Raw genomic sequence first — 5,705 nt, 5'->3', positions numbered from 1 at the left:
AGTTCCTTGTCTGGACACTACAGTAGCCTATTCGTTAGTCTCCTGACCTCTTATCTGGGCTTCCTTCAGTCCATTCTCTCTTTCAAAAGCCAAGTGAGTTTCTCCATACACAGATCTTATCCTCTCACCATCTCTGTAGACCCTGGAATGGTTCTCACTGGCTACAGACCCTGAACAACCTGTCCCTGCCCACATCTCTGCTTCATCTCGCTCCTGCCCCTTCACTCTGGGAGCACTAACTACGCGAGCCTCCTCACGACTTTGCGGGAGTGAGCACGTACTCTCCGCTCTGAAACGCTCTTACGCCTGCCACTCCACTCCCTCAATGCCTGTCACTGTGTTCTGTAAAATACGAAAGAGAAGTAAAGAGAAGTGGAAGGGACATGGAGAAGAGGAATGTGCTTAACTGGAGCTCCAGAAGTAATGGGGAGACAGCGAAGAAGACACAATATTTGGAGACATATTTACTGAGAACTTTCCACAAAGACACCTATATACACACATCTACATATATTAATATATACACATACACACACACACACACACACACACGTACTTAATACATACAAACCCCAGACACCTATACCTGGACACATTATAGAAAAACTGAAGAACATCAATGACAGAGAGAAAAACGGTAAAAACAAAAGAGGAACAGGAAGAAAGACTGATTGTCTTTAATAAAGTGGCAGTTAGGGTTTCAGATGATTTCTCAACAGGAACCATGGAGGCCAGAGGACAATGGAACAGTACTGTCACAAAATGACCATCACCGTATAATTATAGAGCAGTGAAAATACCTTTTAAGAACAGGGGCAAAGTAGAAACATTTTCAAGGACTGAGAAGTCGTCTGTGTCCTACAGAAATGCCTAAAAGCAAAAAAAAAAAGAAAAGACAGAGAGAGATCCAGATGGAACGTTTGAGAGGAAAGAAGGAATGAAGAGCAAAGTGGTGGTAAGTAAGCAAACAGAAGAACTGGTAGCATAAGAAGATAGCGTTGGTGCAGTGGGGAAGAAATGGGGCCTCGGAGTCCTTCTATTTTCTAGCTGTCGAATAAAGTAATTGGTTAATTTTAGACTTTGACCATTTCAGCATGTGACTGAACTTCTAAAATTCCAATCTCTGCATTGCAACTGGACCGTTTGCTTCATTTGTACTTGACTGATAGATTTCAGCTTGGTTATAAAACACACAATTGTGAAACATTAAGAGAAATATGGAAGATAGTTATGGCCTCAAGGTAGACAAGGGTTTTTTTTAAACAAGACACAAAAACCATTTCTCATAAAATATAAGATTGATAAATTGGACTGTATTAAAATTAATGACACTTGCTCATAAAAAGATGCCACAAAGAAGGTAAAAGTATAAGACGTAAAGTGGCTGAGGGTATATACAATATATATAATATTATGGATACCACAGGATAAAAAGAACGCACGTTGTTCAATAAGAAAAGAGAAACAACCAAAAAGATGCAAACAAGGAATTTTACAAAAGAAGAAACGTAGATGGCCAACAAACATTTGAAAAGACGATTAACCTTGGGGCACCTGCAGTTAAGCATCTGACTCTTGACTTGGGTTCAAGTCACGCTCTCATGGGCACGAGATCAAGTGCCCATGCCTCCGCATCAGGCTTGTTGCTGAGTGTGGAGCCTGCTTGGGATTCCCTCCCTTTCTCTCTGCCCCTCCCTTGAGCACACACATTCTCTCTCTCTCCCTCTTTCTCTCAATAAATAAATAAACATCTTTTAAAAAGATGATTGACCTTCTTAGCAATATGGGAAATGCACATTAGAACCACAGGGAATCGGCATTTCCTATCAATCAGCTGGAAAGTTAAGAAGCCTGCTGATGCCACCGTTCTCAAGAGTGTGGAGCAGCGGAAATACTTATGGAACGCTTTGGGCAATGCACTTTGTAGAACAGCCTTCCAGAAAAACTGGCAATATCTAGTTAGCCTGAGAATGGACCATCTTATTAGCCACCATTTAAATTCCTAGATAATCTCTTCTAGTAAGTGACGACAATATTCACAGAAGCATGTTCTGCATTAACAATAAAAGAGGAGAAAAAGTGGAAATGACATCAATACCCTTCAAGTGTACAAAAGAGAAATAGTCTGGATATATCCATGTAATGGCGTATTATACTTTGAACATAATTCAGCTACCCACATCAGCACAACAGAAATTCAATAATGTTGAGCACAAAAAAGAAAAGCCCCTAAAACAAAAACAGCAAACTAATTTAGGATGCATATGATGATATGTCCTATGTAACAGACAAACTAGAAACTATACAGTTAGCTTAGGGAGACATACAATCTGGGAAAACTACAAAGAAAGGGATGATTATCACAAAGCTCAGAAAAGTGGTTATTTCCATAGGGACAAGGATGTGTGACTCAGGAACATCACACAGGGAATTTCAAAGGTGCTGGTGATGTCGTAGTTTAGACATCGATCTCTAAACATATATTTATGTAACCAACACGTACATATAAGTATAAACAAATACAGTTGTGTTTCATGTACTCTTACATGCCTGTTATATTTTACATTATATCTCAGACTTTATTTACTTACTTATTTTTTACATTATACCTCACATTTTATTTACTTTTTACATCACAGGTCACATTTTAAAGAGTGAAAAGTAAATAGCAATTGAGAACAGTACAGTAACACATGTAGACAAGTAACAAGTTAGTTAGCATATAGCATAATAATGATTTCAGAAGCAGAACCCAGGGATTCATCACTTCCATGTAACACCCAGTGCTCATCTCAACAAGTGCCCTCCTTACTGCCCATCCCCCATTTAGCCCATCCCCCCCCCACCTCCCCACCAGCAACCCTCAGATTGTTCTCTGTATTTAAGAGTCTCTTAAAGTTTGCCTCCCTCTCTGTTTTTATCTTATTTTCTTTGCCTTCCTTTATGGCCATCTGCTTTGTATCTTAAATTCCACAAATGAGTGAAATCATATATTTGTCTTTCTCTGGCTTATTTCGCTTACCATAATACACTCCACTTCCATCCATGTTGTTGCAAATGGCATGATTTCATTCTTTTTCATCATCGAGTAGCATTCCACATCTTCTTTATCCCTTCATCAGTCGATGGACATGAGTTCTTTCTATTGTTGGTAGGGGCTGCTATCACACCGGGGAGGCTGTGCCCCTTCGAATCAGCATTTTTGTATCCTTTGAATACATACCCAGCAGTGCGATTGCTGGGTCGTAGGGTAGCTCTATTTTTAATTTTTTGAGGACAAACCCCTTCCACCTGCTTATTAATCTATAAGGTCCTTTAAGGGTGGGAAACAAACAGGCTGCTTGGGTGCCCAGGGGAACGAGCCCGTGAAGTAGAAGAAATAGATGACGCAAAGCAGAGAGAGTAGCAGCCTGCAGCAGGAGGGGGCGGACAGTGCCAACGGACAGGAAGGAAACCCTCCCTCCTGGCATATAATTTTCCCAGATGACTCATAACTTCAGACAGGTGAAGGTGCAGAATTGCTGGAGAGACGGTCAGCCAGGGGGTGTTATTAAATTGCCCCTGAAATTCTCCATTTGCATATCCTCTGAGCACCCCAAACTCAGGCTGGTGCGGAAGGAGGCTCCTCATTTTTAATGCGTCCCAAAGTCCACTCGTGCATTTTTCTACTAGTGTTTCTTGAGATCCCATTTGCCGGATCCCCGGTCTCCCCACTGCCCTGAAGGTCATTCTGTGATGCTTTCTACACCTAGCATTCTGTCACTCACTGAGGCTTGAGGGTTTCACCTACTTAACGTCTGATACTAAGTTACTGAATGTTAAAAAAAAAAAAAAAAGTGTTCACTCTCACTAGTCACCAAATATATACAAATCATTGGAGAAGGAAAAACACAATTTTTGGCAACCAGTGTGAAAACATGAAAAAGATAATGCCCAGTGTGGTCAGGAGTCAATTGAAACGAACACTCATGTGCAGCTGATGCAGAGACCAAAGCTTTGCGGAGTGAGCTGGCAAGGGCATCGGAAGTCTTTAAAAACGCTTTCCCCTTCCACTCAGTGACTTCTAGACGTCTTCACCAAGAAAACACACGGGGAAATATATGAATATTTAACGACATTAGCATCACTACATTTTTTTAAATAGGAAAAAATTATAAACACCATACATCCACGTCTTAACAGCTTAAACAAGGAATCTGTTTTACAAATTATGGTCCATTTGTCCTTTCTTTGCAGCCATTAAGAATAATCAGATAGGTGTATATTTACTGACACAGACAATATCCACATGTGTTTTAGAATACAGGAAAGTCGCAAAGCAATTTTCGTTTCTGTTTTAGTTAAAAGTATATTTATGTTTTGTTGAGGTCTATCCCGATGGGACTTTTTCTGAAGACTTACATTGCCAGGAACACCTTGTAGAGTATTTGCGTGGTTTCCTTTACTCACAGGACGATGTGTTAGGCCCAAGGGAAAGAACTCTAGGACACGGATCTGCTGAAACTATGTGAGAGACCTAACGTCTCATGTTGTAAACCTCAGGTGGTGGCGTACCCCAGCAACCTGTACAGTTCTAGGGCGTGATCGCTCAGGGGCGAATATGATTTGAACTCATTCATGTTAAGAGGGTGTCTGAAATTGAGAACCAGGCACATCCATCTTCTTTGACCCTAAACATGGTCCTAAAGTAAGAAAGTGGATCCCAAAGAATACAGGTGGGGAGTTTCTGAAGTATGCCCATATTCCAGTGGAGATCAAAACAGTTGTGGACTGATAGTTACAACTGTGGACTGAACAAAAATTCTTTTATAAAGGGCTATTTCGAAGATTCTTATTCTGACTTTGGAAGAACAAGGTGCTTGGCAGTAGAAGGAATCACATGTAAAATTCATTGACTTTACATGTAGTGACGTTAAATTAACAACACATATGTATTTATGTATTATCTAAAAAGATACTTTAGTAGTCTCTGTGCAACTTTCGGTAACTCTAAAATTATTTTAAAATAAAACCACTACAGAAAGAGAACTGGTCTGTTGAGGACTTTACTAAAACAAGCACACGAACTCCGTCAGGTTAGATCTTGGATCAGCACACGCCCACGCAAGGCTGAACTCTGAGTCCACGAAACCAAACTGCAGTCTCCGAGCCGGGTCAGCTCTGCCTGCTAAGAAAGTACTGCGTGCCCCCTCTTCTCTAGCCGTGCTGTTGTAGAAGGAGGTAGAGCACACACGCCTCACCCTGTAACATGGACGCGAGAGTCAATAACACAAAACGTTTATAGTAGGACACAGGTTCTAGCTGAACAGAAAGCAATTTAAAGCAAAACAACAATCCAAGACCACGCACGCTAGATGCAAGGGAAGTTCGGGCCACAGGTGCAGAGGACACAGGACCGATAAGGTCAAGGTGGATGGACGTCACGGAGAGGGCAGGCTTGAACCTGACTTCCGTGGCAGGGAAGTCAGAGGAAGAAAGAGTGGAAACGTGGATGTTGTGTTTGGTAAAAATTAGAAGAAATGAAAAGAATGCTGTTGGAGAAAAGCTGTGAGAGAGAACGGTGGCAAGATGTAGATGCTACATTCCCCCCACAACACACACCACACACACACGCTGCACACAATATAAGCAACACACACACCACACACATCACACACTCACCCTGCACAATACACACACCACATACACCACACATACCACACATA

At 41.3% G+C, this 5,705-nt stretch overlaps 1 non-coding gene across 1 annotated transcript; it reads left to right on the top strand.

The window, feature by feature from the left end:
- Nucleotides 1-4,361: 4,361 nt before the first annotated feature.
- Nucleotides 4,362-4,492, top strand: LOC120228375. The gene has a single exon (XR_005527486.1). It is a non-coding gene; the product is annotated as a small nucleolar RNA SNORA18 (small nucleolar RNA).
- Nucleotides 4,493-5,705: the final 1,213 nt, after the last annotated feature.

This window comes from Hyaena hyaena, unplaced genomic scaffold, assembly GCF_003009895.1.
Source record: "Hyaena hyaena isolate Hyena2069 unplaced genomic scaffold, ASM300989v1 scaffold_22, whole genome shotgun sequence".
Taxonomy (NCBI): Eukaryota; Metazoa; Chordata; class Mammalia; order Carnivora; family Hyaenidae; genus Hyaena; species Hyaena hyaena.
Note: the sequence above shows the minus strand (reverse complement) of the source record. Positions and strands in the feature narration are given on the sequence as shown.